This window comes from Artibeus jamaicensis, unplaced genomic scaffold (assembly GCF_021234435.1).
Source record: "Artibeus jamaicensis isolate MK-2021 breed Jamaican fruit bat unplaced genomic scaffold, CSHL_Jam_final scaffold_369, whole genome shotgun sequence".
Taxonomy (NCBI): domain Eukaryota; kingdom Metazoa; phylum Chordata; class Mammalia; order Chiroptera; family Phyllostomidae; genus Artibeus; species Artibeus jamaicensis.
The window spans coordinates 27,779,404-27,795,155 of record NW_026522042.1 but is presented as its reverse complement, the minus strand read 5'-3'; the positions used below and the strand labels follow the sequence as shown (position 1 = coordinate 27,795,155).

General features: G+C 41.9%; 1 protein-coding gene across 3 annotated transcripts in view; it reads left to right on the top strand.

Annotated features, from left to right (window-relative positions):
• The window catches only part of ANKRD33B (ankyrin repeat domain 33B), a 65,100-nt gene that overhangs the window by 17,038 nt on the left and 32,310 nt on the right, over positions 1-15,752 (top strand). The gene's annotated exons all lie outside the window — the stretch shown is intronic.

Below are 15,752 nucleotides of genomic sequence, written 5' to 3'. Positions count from 1 at the left end.
CTAGTGTCTTTTTTTTTTAAATTTTATTTAGTTATTTTTCAAGTACAGTTTGTCTATTTTTCCCTTTTTTAAAAAATTTTATTTAGTTATTTTTCATCTTCTAGTGTCTTTAAACATCGGTTTTTTAGCTCTGACTTCAAGCGTGAGTGGTCATTTTCATTTGACACAGGAAATGTAAGAATGTGATTATGTGGGTTTGTGGAGCATGAGGCTTTGCCCTTGTGAAAGGAAACCTGGAGAGGAAGCCCTAGAACTAGAAAGCACTTCCTGGGGAGCTCGTGGCTTCTTCTGCCAGCCTCTGTTGTCCAGCTGACCAGCAAGCGGCCTGCCTAGTGGGTGTTTGAGGTGACCTGAGGAAGAGAAGGTGCTAGCCTGTGATGTTTGATGGTTTTCTACGTGGTGTTGATACCACATGGGGCATGAATAAATCAGAACCGTGGTTCTAGGGTTATCTAATCCTAGGGCTGTACCTCTGAGCCTCCCTCCTAGGGCCCCTCTCCTCCTTCCTCACCTGGAGCAGATGCCCCCATCAATCACACTTCCCAGATCCTCACTGATGGCTTCTCCATGCCAGGCTCCTGAGGGAGAAGCACTGGGGGACCAGCCCTGAGGCTCTGTGCACACGGAACTCACAGATGGCGGTATAGTCTGTGATAGAGCCCAGAATTGTGGGTCATGAGAGTTTCTTCATCAGCCACGCTCTGTGCCACGTTGAGTAGTACTTCTTTCTTTTTAGCACATGACATTAAGAAATACAGAAATGTGGTCCTCTGTGAGAGAGAAAGAAAGGGCTGGCGCTGGTGTCACAGCCAGTGTCTCTTTACCTGGTTGGAAATCACTGTTTGAGTCTGATGCACTAAACATACGGTGTGTATGGGGGCCCTGTAACTCAGGGTGTGTGTGTGTGGGGGTGGGGGGAGAGATTCTTCTCTCTTCCTTCCACGCAGTTCATGATTACATTCAGGCCAACAGAATGGTTCTCATCTTTAGTCTTTTCATGTATAATTTTTCCTGTGTGTTATCTTATTTCATAATTTAGGAAATTGTTTTGAGTCTCCTGTAGTCAGCAGATTCAAATGGGGAAAGACCTTTCCGGTGCAAGTGTGGCCCTTTTCCAATACATTTACATGTTCCAGGTCATTACTCATTTGCTTCTTAGCTTTTAACTTAACAGCAGTGCAAATGTGGGCCTATTGAGATGCCTTTCCATTATCAGGACATTATTGATGTGTTTCCTGGCTGAGCAGCAGTATGTGCTGTGTGAAGAGGCTGGGAAAATCTTTTCTTGCTGAATTTCAAGAGGCAATGAAATTGGGCATTTGAAGTTTTCATTGAAGTAGAATGTCTCTCATCTTAGTGATTTGCGAAGACCCTCCTGGAGAGAGCTTGATTTTCCCTAATGATCACACCACCCGTACTCCTTTACCTTTGACATTGAACACTAACATTTAGGAGACGCTTTTTTTCTTGCTTCCAATAGAAATATTTATGTGTATGCTCTTTTATGGAAAAATGGACAAAAGTAGAGAGAAAGGTATTTAACTGCAATAAAATGGCCCCATGTAGCCCTGACTTGTCAAAAAAATTTAAAAAAAAGAATCAAGTAGAAGAAAATAAAAATTAGAGATCTACACTATACACTATTGGAGATAATAAAAGTTGTTATTTGATGTGATCTCTCAGTCTACCTATTTCTAAAATTTATCCTGTAATAAGAGTTTGGATTCTGACTTTTTTTCTTATAAGCACACTTTGAGCTCATTTATATTTAGAAATCTTAATTTAAAAAAACCCATTTCTGCCTATGTCACCATTTATTTAATCATTTGTTGGACATTTTGGTTGTTTTTGAAATTTTGCTATAGACAGAATGCCCTGATAAGTGGGTGTCCTAGTTTATTGGAACATTCCCTTTTAGTTTAATTCCTAGAAGGTATATTATTGAATTTGAGAGTATGAGTCTCTTAAAGGCCATCTTGCTTTCCAGGAGGATTGTACTAATTTCTCCTCCCATCAGTAGGCTGTGAAATTGCCTGTTTTGCTGTATCTTCACCACATTGTACATTTTAATTATTGAAAATATAAAAATGGCTCTGTTGGTCTTTGAAACATTAAAAGTCAACCATACATACAGCAAAATACTCAGGTAGCTTAGAAAGGTAAAACACCTAAGATAAAAATCACCTGTCTTGGAGATAATTTTTTTGGTATAACATCAGAGTCATTTAATGTAATATGGTTCATGTGATTTGCTTTTTTCCTTTGCAGCTTATTGAGGACATCTTTATATGTCAACAACTACATATTGTTATTTTAATCACTGCAATACATTTTATTTTCTGTATATTTTCATTTATTTACCTTATGACTTCTTGGTAGGCACTGAGGTTATTTATAGTTTATGGGTAATGGAACAGTTTCCATATATCCTTGCATATGGATCTAATTATTAGGAAGTTGTTGGGTCTTGAGTGTGGGTCCATGTGGTGGGTCCTGTTATTTTCACAGATAATTCTGCTTCTCCCTGGAGCAGGAGTAGGTTTTTTCTCTGTAGCGTCACACTTGGCCATGCTACGTTCTCTGTCAAGTTCAGTATGAGAAATGATTTGTATAACTTTGGCTGTCAGTTTTAAGCCCGAGCATATGATTTGCCAAACTCTCTTTTCCCTCTGCTACGAGATTCACAATATTCCAGGAGGAGGTTCATCTATCAACCCAAGTTCCAGAGGGAAAACAACATGGAAAAGACCTGCAGCCCACCTGAGTGCACACATCCTGTGAGCAAGTAGATGTTTGTCAAAAGCCATTGTGGATTGCTTGTTACTGCTTCATGAACTAACTTATCCTGCCTGACATAGCACATAACAAATAACCCTCTAGAAAGAGTGCACCTACATATGCTCACTCACAAGGTGTTAGAGAGCTTTTCCCACTACACTTTGCCAGTGCTAGTTATTTTCACTCTGTTTGATCTTTTCTAATTCATGGCTAAAAAAAATGATACCTCACTTTAGTACATGGGACTTTGATTAATGATGTTTCAGATTATATGTTTCATATAACAGGTTTATGAACCATTTAGATTTTTTCTTCAATTTTCTTCTTCATATCCTTTGGTCATTTTTTTTTTATTAATCTGTATTTTCTTCTTGAGTTTTAAGAATGTTTGAAATATGCTAACAATACTATTCTTTATCTGGCATACCTTCCGTATTCTTTTTCCAGTGTTCATTTTTTAAAAATCTTATTTGGGGTTTGTAGAAGTTCTTGAATTTATGTCTTCATATCTTTAGTCAGTTTGGGAAAATTTTCTGTCACTATCTTGTCAAATATTGTTTTGTTCCATTTTCTTTTTTTCCCATACTGAGACATCAAATTCACAAATGTTAGGTCCTTTCTACTATGCTCCATTTGTCTTTTATGGATTTTTTCCTATATTTTTCATCATTTTTTCCCCTGCCTGTAGATTTTTATTTCATTCATCTTCCAGTTCACCAGTTCTCTTTTTAGCCTAGTCTGCTTCTCAACTCCTTTTTAAATTCTTATTTATTTATTTAAATTGTTGTTCAAGTACAGTTTTCTGTCTTTTACTCCCATCCCAGCTCATCCCCCAGCCTTTTTAAATTCTTGCTTTCAGTTTTTACATATTTTATTTTTAAAATTTTTGATTCTTTCTTATAGATTCCAGTTCTCTGTCAAAATTCTCCATTTATCATTATTTTCTGTCACATATTAATCAAAGTTATTATAAAGTCTGATAACTCCAGTATCTGTATCTCCTGGAAATGTTTTCTATTGCCTGTTTTTCTCTTGGTCCCATCTCCTGATGTGTCTGGTAATTTTTTTTTTTTTTGAGTGCTAGACATTTTATACAAAAAAAATCAAAGTAGCTCTAGATGGTGCTATTTTCTTCCAGAGAGGATTTCATTTGCTCTGGCAGACAGTGGGGCAGATGATAGTAGGTAGGCTGTAGTCTCTGTAAATTTTGGTCTATTTCTGCCTTATTCATAGGAGTTTCCTACAGAAAAGGTGGCATGGTTAATAGGCCTGCCATCCTTAGCAGGCATGAACTTCAATCTTTTCTCCTTAACCTTGAGACTGTGATAGACTCTGCCTAATACTTCTGACCTTTGTCTACTGTGCTCTGTTTGCTTCCCCAGACTTTTAGCTTATGAAACAGCAAATACCACCAGGAGGAAAGTGGTGAGACTAGAGGCCCGCCTCGAGGCTTTTACCTTCTTTTTTGTATATTGGGCCTGCAAGTCCTGGTTTTCTTGGAGGTCTGGTGCCTCCAAATAGATTTATAAGAAGTCATTCAGTCTTACTTGTTCTCAGTGGAAGAGTAGATGTGATTGAAGCTTGTTTATTCATAGCTGAAAGTGAAAGCTGCTTTCAGTCTTTCTACTTTGTTTTATAGTATTGTTTTTCTAAGGGATAGATTTTTGGATCGTCAGACTTAACTTTTTCTGTATGGTTTGTAGCATTGCTCTCAGGCTTCAAAATTCTTTTTAAAAGCCAAGTTTATAGAAATAGTCATCTAAATTTCCTTCCAGTGTTTTTGTGGCTGTATGTTTAATGACCCATTTTGGCATGAGACGTGAGGTAGAGATCCAACCATGTTTTCTTCCACACAGTGAGGGCGTTTGTCCAACACCAGTAACTGAGTGATCTATCTTTGGTGACTGTCAGAAATATCATCTTTTTTTAAGTATATGGTATCTCATTAATATTTTAATTTTCACTACTTTACTTACTAGTGAGGGTATATACATTTCATATATACTTGTTGATTCTTTGCTTTTCTTCTTTAACTTTTCTGTGTTGTACCCATTTAAAAATTATAGTTATATATTTATGCTGATCTTTAACATTTCTGTTGGCATTTAAATCATTCTACATACACCATTAATTTTTCACATCTGTTGTGTCAGTGCCTTATTGATCCATATCAATAGTGTCACCAGCGACTAGCAGCACCTGGGGCACTCACCTGGGCCTGCACTGCCTGTGCCGATCCTGGACAGATCCAGTGTTGCAGGCATGCTGGCCCTTATGGTCCTTATTATGATTACAAGATACACTTCGGCAGCAACTATCCAAAAGCAGGATTTATTACTCACAGATTCTGGAGTGTACATGACATGCCTAGGGCTACACAGCTGAAGTTGGAGGGGGACAGGGAGGGAGGGGTTGAGGAAGGGAGAGAGAGAGAGGGAGGGCCTGGAGTTCTGTAATTATGCACATGTACATCTGGACTTTATCTGTTGTTTGATTCTAACAGTCGAAAACAAGTCACATTTATATTATGATCACAATGTAATGAATGTTAATTGAAGAATCGGTATGCTAGGCCTCCCTTTTTCCCTGCCATATCTCATTTTTAAATATTATGGCATATATTCACTCTATATTTTCCTTTTTGTGTATGTGTAAAACTTTAGCTGTTAGTCCATTATGCTCTTTGTTTGTTTTTGTTTTTTTATTTATTATTTTTTTTAAATTTATTTTTTAAAATTGATTATGCTGTTACAGTTGTTCTATTCCCCCCTTCATTCCCCTCCACCCTGCCCCCCCAACCCCACCATTACCCCCCTTTAGTTTATGTCCATGTGTCTCAAGTCCTTTAGGTTCTATATTTCCCATGCTATTCTTGCCCCCCCCCCCCATCTATTTTCTATCTACTGTCTATGCTACTTATTTTCTGTACCTTCTCCCCCCATCTCCTCCTCCCACTCCCCTGTTGCTAACCCTCCTTGAGATCTTCATTTCTATGTTTCCACTCCTGATCTAGCTGTCCTTTTAGTTTGCTTTCGTTTTAGGTGTGGTTGTTAATAACTGTGAGTTTGTTGTCCTTTCACTGTTCATGTTTCTTTAACTTCTTTTTCTTAGATAAGTCCCTTTAACATTTCATATAATAAGGGCTTGGTGATGATGAACTCCTTGAATTTGATCTTATCTGAGAAGCACCTTATCTGTCCTTCCATTCTAAATGAAAGTTTTGCTGGATAGAGCAATCTTGGTTGTAGGTCTTTAGATTTCATGACTTGGAATATTTCTTTCCAGCCCCTTCTTGCCTGTAAGGTCTCTTTTGAGAAATCTGCTGACAGTCTGATGGGGACTCCTTTGTAGGTGATTGTCCCCTTAGCTCTTGCTGCTTCTAGGATTCTCTCCTTCATTTTAATTTTGGCTAATGTAATTATGATGTGCCTTGGTGTGTTTCTTTTTGAGTCCAACTTTTTTGGTACTCTCTGAGCTTCTTGGATTTCTTGGAAGTCTATTTCCTTTGCCAGATTGGGGAAATTTTCTTTTATTATTTGTTCAAATAATTTTTCCACTGGTGGTTGTGTCTTTCCCCCTTCTGGTACCCCTATAATTCGGATATTGGAGCATTTAAAGATGTCCTGGAAGTTCCTAAGACTCTCCTCATTTCTTTGAATTCTTGCTCCTTGACTCTTTTCTGTTTGGCCATTATTTGCTTTCTTCTGGGCCACTTCATTGATTTGAGTCCCAGTTTCCTTTTCATCTCTATGGGTTTTCTGTGGAATTCCATTCATTTCCCTTAGTTTAGCCTTCATATGTTTCTCTAATTTGTGGCTATAATCAACCAGATCTATTAGGAACCTGATGACCAGTGTTTTAAACTGTGCGTCTGAGAGTTTTGCTATTTCTTCGTCGCTTAGATTTATCTCTGGGGCTCTGAGGTCTTCCTGCGACATTTTTGGTCTGTTCTGGCCCTTTAAATGTGAGAAGCGTTGCCTTGGAGTCCCAGGTCGCTGGGTTGTGACGCTGTATGTGGGGGCGTGGTCAGAGCGGGGATATGGCGGCGCCCTCTACTGCCGCAAGCCCCGGGGACCGCCGGGCCCAGTCCAAGCGCCCACTCCCTCGCCTGTCCGCTCGCCCACAGATAGGCAACTGCAGTCAACACGCAGCACCGCCTCCCCACTGTCTCCTCAGCAGTCGCTCACCCGGTGGGTTGCTCGGTCGCTCACTAGGTCCAATCCTGGGTTTGGAACCCGTGCGTCTGGATTCGTGCGTCTGGATTCCGCGCCCGGGTCCGACCCAGTCCTCCTGTGCAACCCCTCACGAGACGCCGGTTTCGCCCCTTACCGGTCGGGCTGAAGAATTTGTTGTTACCGGACTTCCGAAAAGTTCAATTTTCCGTGTTCTGGTTGTGTTTTCTGATGCTCATATTTAGTTGTCCCTAAACTTGGTTGTGTGAGAAGGCACGGCACATCCACCTATACCTCCATCTTGGCGGAAGTCTGCTCTTTGTTTTTAAAAAAGACCGGTCTTAGCTTCTATAGCTCAACTTGAAATTCGAAGGTATTGTTGTAGGCCTTACTTTGCCCTGGACATCATTGCACGCGTTAATACTTTGTAGGCGGGGAAATCGCTATACTTTCTGTTCAGTTTTTTTTTTTCTGTGAACCTAAACCTGTTCTGAAAAATACAGTCTTATTAAAACAACAACAGAAACACAATTTTGCACATGGCTGTTCAGAGCCTTTGATCCACTTGCATGCTGTTGATGTTGGAAAGACCAAGAGGCACATTCTCTCTGAATAACGCATCTGAAACCAGAACGTGCTAGAGGCAGCACAGAGCAGGAGCTGTTCACTAGCCCGTGACTTATAGTGTCGTACGTGCCCTGGCACATCTTCCTGTGGGTAAACAGTTTTTGTGCACATAGAAATCTCTTTAATTGAGAGTTGGAGGCTGGGAGTAGGTGAGTGGACTGAGCGCTCATGGGCCTTGCTCAAACCTAATGTTTTAGAGAACAGAAAGCTCAGGGGACTGATGGATGGGTTCTCTCTGTTGCAAATATGGATGCTCTTTGATGGTGTTAATTGCCCAGATGGTTTGTTTCTTTTGCATTTGCATTTAGTTATTTTGCAGGAACAATGTTTGCATTGCAGGGATCTGTTGGAGTATTCATTCTGTTCATTTCCCTAATCAGCTAGATTTTTCCATTTATTAAAAGTTGAGCTTGTAGATGGCTGACGGAGTAAAAGGTAAGCAAATTAGCAGCATTTTGAGTATTGTAGTGCATGGCATGGTTGGATCTTATTTTTGCAAATGCATCAAACAGTACCTGCTGCGGGCAAAACAGGTGTCAATGACATGATGTCCACTGAGGCTGGGGACTTGGGGAAGAGGGGTGTTGGGGGGAGGGGCACAGGAGACAGCTCTGGGCTTTTCTTCCTGAGAATAACTAGGGAGTGGCAGGAACGGATATTCTTGATGATGAGTGAGTGTGTGGAGGATGGGAGGGGAGTCAGACCAGGAGGCTGGTGAGCTAATGGGGGCCTTTTCTGCTGTTGCAGGCTAGTGAGGGCCAGACTCAAGGGTAACATTCTGAGCAGGAGAGGAGGGAGAGGGTCAGGTAGTGGAGATGCCTGGAAGAGGCGGGGCCGAGTATGGTGCTGACATGTGGATGTGTTAGTTTCCAAGGCTGATGTAACAAATTAGTACAAATGTGATGACTTAAGCAAGAGAAATTTATCTTCTCACATATCTGAAGGTTAGAAACTCAAAATCAAGGTGACAGCGGGTTTGTGTCCCTCTGAGGGCCCTGGAGGAGGATGAGTCCTGCCTCTTTCAGCCTCTGGCGGCCCCAGGTGTTCTTGGCTTGTGGCTGCACCGCTCCAGTGTCTGTCCCCATCTGTATGAGGCCTCCTCCTCCTGTGTGTCTGTGTCACAGAGCTCCAAGATGACCTCATTTCAAGATCGTCAACTTACTATACCTGCAAAGACTGTTTCCAAATAAGGTCACATTCATAAGTACCAGGGATTAAGACTTGGATATAACTGTTTTGGGGGGACACAGTTCAACCCACAGCAGGCAGTTAGTGGATAGGTGAGGGAGAGAGGGTCGCGGCTGAGACACCTGAGTGGAGGGGATTCTTCTCAAAGGCTGTTGGGGCAGAGTGTGCCAAGGGAACGTCCTGAGCAGCTTTCAGGGATGAAACTAATCCTTAACGGCTCTTCGTTGCCTGCGATGCCATCTCTCTGGGTTCATCCCTGCACCCCGCCTGGACATTTGTCCTGCCCTTGATCATAGACTTCTGGTCGGTTTCCCACCTCTGGCCCTGCTCTTTCCCCAGTAGTGCCACAGCACTGTCGATGCCTTGTTGCTCTTCAACCACAGTGTATTTAATAGCACTTCATTGCAGCAAATTTACATATGGGAAAGCGGATAAATTCTAAACGAACACTGGGGGATTTTTGAGAAATCCATACACCTGTGCAATGGTCCCACTCAGGAACTACACAGAGCATGCGCGTCTCCACGGGGAGGCTCCTCCCACTCCGTTCTGCCGAGTCCTTGCCCAGCACAGGTAGCAGCTGCTCAGATTTCCGTCCCTGCAACTCGGTTTGCCCAGCACTGGGACTTCAGTGGAGGCACACAAGTGCTCTGAGACCCGACTTCTTGCATGTGATGTGATGGTTTTGAGATTTACTCCTGTTCCGTGTGTATCACTAAGTTGCTTTTTTTCCTCACTTTTAACATCTTTTTTGAGGTATAATTCTGATATCATATAATCTATCCATTTGAGGTGTAGTACTAAATGGTTTTTGGCATATTCCATTATGAAATGTTTTAAATGTGGTAAAATTCACATAACAAAATTTCCCATTGTAACCACTGTATACTGCAGTGGTGTGTATTACGAAGGTCACTGCTGTCTCCTTCTAAATCTGGTTCACCACTTCACACAACCTATAACCACTAAGCAGTAACCTCCCATTCCTTCCTCCCCTCGGTCGCGGTAACCTCTAGTCTACTTTCTGTCTCCATGTGTCTGCTTATTCTAGATTTGTCACCTAGGTGGGACCACACAGTATTTGTCGGTTCGTGTCTGCCTTCCTCACAGAGCATAGTGTCTTCAGGGTTCTTGTGTCAGAATTGCACTCTTTAATTTAAAGGAATAGTGGTCCATTGTACACCCCCCCCCCCATTTTGTTTATTCCTTTACCTGTTGAGGGACACTCGGTTGTCTCTACCTTTGGTCTGTTAGGGATAATGCTGCTGTGAACATGGGTGAACAAGCGTCTGTGTGAGTCCCCGCTTTCAACTGCTCTGGGCATGTGCTTTCCAGCAGAATCAATGGGTCATATGGTAAGTTGATGTTGAGCTTTCTTTTTGACGAACCACCGGACAGTTTTCCCCAGTGGCTGCCCCATTTTACATTCCCACCAGCAGTGCACAAGGGTTCCACTTTCTCTACTTCCTTGCCAACACTTCAAATTCTTCCTTGAAAAATAAACATCCTAGTAGGTGTGAAGTAGTTTCTCACTGTGGTTCAGATTTGCATTTCCCCCCGACTGATGATGTTGAGCATCTCTCCACATGCTTATCGGCCATTTGTATGTCTTTGGCTAAGTTTTTTATGCTCGGAGTACTGCAATGAGATATAATTTACACTTGATGAAATGCATACCTCCTTAAGAGTCTGGCTCAATGAATTCTGACGAATGAATATATGCATATAAATATCACCCAGATGAGACATATGGTGTTTCTATTACTCAGAAAGTTCTCTCACACCCTATTCCAATAATCCTGTTCACTTTTTTTTTTAAATCGCTGTGGATTAACTTTGCCTGTCCTTGGTTTTCATAAAATGGAATCAAAAAGCCTGTACTTTTTATGCCTGGTTTATCCCGTTTGATGTAGTGTGTTTGAGATCTGTAAGTCTTGTTGCGTGTGTCAGGACTTGGTGCCTTTGGCTGCTGAAGAACAGTGTTCCCAAATTTGAGTTGAGCAGAGCATGCTTACCCCATCTCCCCCTGAATATATGAAGCTTTGTAACCTTTGGCTGTTATGGCTAAAGCTGCCCTCAGCATTCTTGTACTCAGCTATATGTGGATGGAGACTTTTCCTCTCCTGAATGTAACCTGTGAGTGGAATCGCTGGGTCACAGACAGGCGTGTGCTGAACTGGATGAGAAACTGGCAGTTTTCCAGTGTGGCGGTTCCATTTCACACGCCCGCCTGCTGGGCACACATGGGCACCCTCACCATCCATAGGTGTTGTCAGTCTTTTTAATTTTAGTCTTTCTGGTGGGTGTGTGGTGGTATGTCAGTGTGGGTTTAATTTGCTTTTATCTGATGACTAATAATATCAAGAACCTTCACATTTGGAAAAGGTTATAATTTAAATTTTTACATGAGAAAAAAATCAAGTTAGAAGACATTAATGAGCACCTGGAGAACAGACATTGCGAAGTCCAGTATGTTATGTTGAAGCCATCCGCCCTGACAACTATGAGTCAGACAGACAGATGTCAGTTTCAGTTTTCATCTTAGATCACAAAGGAGCTGCCAAATCAGTTAAAATAGGGCAGGGGTGGGGTGTGCGTGGGGGTGCCCAATATTTAATGACTATTTTGAAAATAGAAAGGAGAAGATGGCAAGGCCCTCCCCTTTCACTTGAATTTAATCTGAGAGGCAGGCTTTTAGAAGGAAAGCCCCATCACGATGCATCCAGTTAAAGACCTTCAGTGGTTCTCTCCCAGCTTCAGACACAGCCCAGACTCCTTAGCTCCTCTGTGTCAACCCTTCATGACTTCATGACTTCATGACCTGTCCCTTCCCTCTGTGAGCAGCCAAGTGAACCCACTTCCCATGTGCCAGCTCCCAGCCTTCACACATGCTCATCTGATGCTTGGAACGCTGTCCCCATCCTCCCTGGTATCACTGGGACTCCTGTCTAAGGTTTGGCTAATGAGGCTCAGCTGGGTCATTGCCAGCCCCGCCCGCAGCCTGGACCAGTTTCCAGTTCACATGCTCCCTAGCCTCCTGGGGAAGGGCTACTTGCCTTGTTTACGTCCCTGTCTCCTTCCCCCAGACTGAGTGTCCTAAGGGGAGGGACTGTCTGGTTTCACAGTCTTCCTTTTCTTCTCAATGCCCAGTTCAGGTACTTGTTGACCATCAGTACCAGTTGGATGGTGATGAATACTTACAGGTTGGTGAAGACAGGGTTCTGAAAGCCGTGTGACTCTCTTGCCCCAGGAACCTACTTTCCATTGGGTTTGTTTTGTCATGAGCATTGTAGGCTAATATTCTTAAATCTGTAAGGCAGATACAAACCACAAAGTCTTGTAATCCCACCTGTTCTCTGTGACCCCTCCCAGTGGGACCCGTGGTGATTCAAGGTGAAGGATCAGTGACTGAGCATGCCAAGGAAAAGTACGCACCTCCCCATTAAAAGAAAAACTAGTGAAAGCAAAAGTTAACAGGAAAAGCAAGCTGAGCTCTTTTTCTAGCATCTCTGAAGAGAAACTGTGAGGTGCCCAGGTGCAGTGATGGCCACTGATTGTCACTGTCCCCCTCACAGCCCACCCTGCTAGTTGGCGTGCCCCACACCTATAGACCAGCTGTGGCTGGTGAAAACGCAAAGTCTGATTCACTAGGTCTGGCCTGGGGCCTCAGCTTCTACATTCCTAACATATTCTCAGACAATGGACTTTTGGTACATGGACCCCACTTTGAGTGGCCAGAGTCAAACTGAACCAGTCGGAACGCAATGATGAAGTTATTGGGGGAACTATTAGCTGGGATGTCCAGTCTCCACCCACTGGGTCGGATGGTACATTATGTCCCACCACATGACACGAAACAGCAGCTGTGCCGCACAGACCCAAGATTCACGAAAAAATTGTTCTGAAGTCAGTTGTAGAGTTTGACTGATACAGAGGAACACTTGTGTCTGAGAGCCAATAGCAGACCAGCTGGGTGGGAGCTCTGGGTGGGAGCATCCCACAAGGGTTCAACCTGAGATGCTGACAAAGTGGGCAAGTTGGATGCCGTTCTTGAAATTTTACAGAGTGTTTTTGCAAGGAATTCATAAAGCTGATTATAATCTGTAGATTTTCATAGGTCCAGTTTGTTTTTCATTTATTGGTTGCATACTTGGTTGTGAAATTCATACCCTCCCCAACTCCCGGAAAGGAGAGTAGACACAGCGTCGTCTCTTTTGTATTGTTTCCTCCCAGGCTACAGACTCGGGGCCTACTGGTCATGCAAGAGACCGGGAAGCTGTATCTGAATCTTTCTTCCTTGAAATTAAAAAAAAATTATGATTATTAACTAGAAGTAAGTGTTCATAAGAAGAAAAGAATGGGACTTTTTACTCCAGAAAAGTATAAAGAAGTCACCTATGGCATCATTCAGAATCAGTCATTACTGAAATCATGCATAACTTCCTAGGTGTTTTTTTTTTAATGCATTGTCAGTAGATAATTTTATAAACTTGTTTATTAAAGTAAATATATATATCTTCATTTTGTTATAATTTAAGCCTTTCCTCCTGACTAAAATTCTTCATATACCTCTTTTTTACTCTTGTTTGATCACATACAAGGTTGTATAGTGGAACATGTTCTTTAACTTTTTTTTCTAATTTCAAGAGAAGATTATTAAAAAATAAAAAAAATAGCATTGGTCTCATGCCTTCTGAGAATATAGTGAGTCCTGCTTTAAGCTGAAAGGGGAAATTTTCTTAGCTGTTTGTGGCACTAATTATATCTCACTGTGCCCAGCGTATTTTCTAGTAGATCATAGTGTTTGATTATTAATGAAATGCTAGAACATTTTATTGCATTGCATATTTCTTTATAGAAGCATATACTCAACCTTAATCTGAGGATCCACTTATTTGGACAGAAATGTAATTTGTTAATATGTGTGGTTTCAGAAGATTGCGATTGGGTGTCATCAAGAGTCGTCCATCTTTATGACTCATAGTTTGTATCACCTAATGTTGCCTTTATTCTCTCAGCCTCTGGCTCAGGAACTTAGGGGCAGCTTGGCTGGGCAGTTCTGACTCAGGGTCTCTCAGGATGCTGCCATCAGATTTCCTCGGGGCCGGTGGTCTGAGGGCTTGAATGCACCGCAGGACCCGAGTCTGTGGTGGGAAGACCCTCACCAAGCTCCTTGCCATGTGGCACACCCTACACAAGCCCTTCCTCATGGGGAGGGGGTTCTGTTCCATTCTGTTTTTTTCTCTTTAAAGTTCTCTGTTGAGCTCTGTATATCCATTGTGAAAATTCCAGGTTTCACTTCAGATAGATGAAGTGAATAAACAGCGAGAGGAACAGGCCATCATTATTGACAGTTGCTGCCTTCAGGTCACGTGTTAAACAGGCATGGTTTTTCATCACTGAGCACTCGTGGGGTGGCTGTGTGGAAACCACTACTAGTGCTGGGAAATTTAGACACACCTCTGACACACACACACACACGTGCATGCATGCGCACACGTTGGGTTTGCAGAGAGACTGTAGTTGAACAAAGTAGTTTCCTAAAATGACAGTCTAAAGTGACAAATCCTAACAAGGGGTTTGCAGTGATAATAACATTCATGTCTTGTGCACAATAGTCTAAAGTGAAGTCGTTCTGAATTATGACAACCTTGAATTTATCTACTCCTTATCCAAAATTTGCTAGGTGAGCCCTGCCTCTACGTAAGAATTCTCCTGATATATTTTATACACTTTATCTTTTGTAATGTTTTTTCTTTTTTAATATATTTTAAAAATATTTTATTTATTTACTTTTAGAGAGAGGTGAAGGGAAGGAGAAAGATGGGGAGAGAAACATCAATGTGTGGTTGCCTCTCATGTGTTCCTACTGGGGACCTGGCCTGCAACCCAGGCATGTGCCCTGACTGGGACTCAAGCTGGTGACCCTTTGCTTCACAGGCCTGTGCTCAGTCCACTGAGCTACAGCAGCCAGGGCTGTAATGTTTTTTCTTAATGTAGAACAATTTATTAGCTATCTTTTTATTTGAAGCAGAAAAGCATGAATAAAAATTTTAAGTATCACTTGCAACTCCATTTCCAAAATAACTTTATTGATATAATGAAAAAAAGTATGTGCCTTGAAAGGACATTGAGCTGGATCCAAAATATAAAATAAGGCCTAAAAACATCCTCTGTTAGGTGTCTTGAAACTGGTAACTGGTGTAGCCAGTTAAAAATTTTTCATCTCCCTTTAGAAAAATAAAAGATCTTTTATGAACATGGCTATTGCAGGAGCCATGCACACATTTTAGAAGTTCACACAAAAAGGGGTGATATCATATCACATTCCAACCTGTGGTTGTTATTATTATTATTTTTACTTCATATCCCATATCAAAGATCTTTTCACATCAATACCTGCATTCCAGCCTCATTCCTGTTGGGGACGACGTAGGGTCCCTTAACACATGGTTAGCCAGCCATCATCTCGATGTGTATTTGGGTTGTTCTCAGGCTTTTGCAATTACAGATCTTTATATAGATCTTTTGACATACTTTTAGTGTCCCTGAAATGAATTCCTTGGGGTTGAATTCTTTTTTTTATTGCCTTTTATTTTTTTAAATGTAATCTTTTAGATATTTTTTTTCCATGACAATTTAGTCCCCTTATTACCCACGCGCCCCCCCCTCCCCCATTCCTCAGGGTCGAATCCATGAGCCCACTTTCACTTTCTTTGCTTTCGGCTGTTGCTTTCACATCTGTATTGTTCAGCCCCAGATCTGGCAGCGCCGGCCTAGAGTGATCCTTACCACATGAAAGACAGCTCTCCTCTTTGAGGTTTCCCTGGGACCCTAGATAATTTCCAAACTTGAGTGTGGAAGTCAGATAACAAGCTCAAAACTCACGTCACCTTGTGGCAGCTCCTCAGTTTAGAGTAAATCGAGTACAGTGAGACTGTGAGAAGTGGGTGGTACTGAACCATTTCAGGGACGTTTCCTTCATTC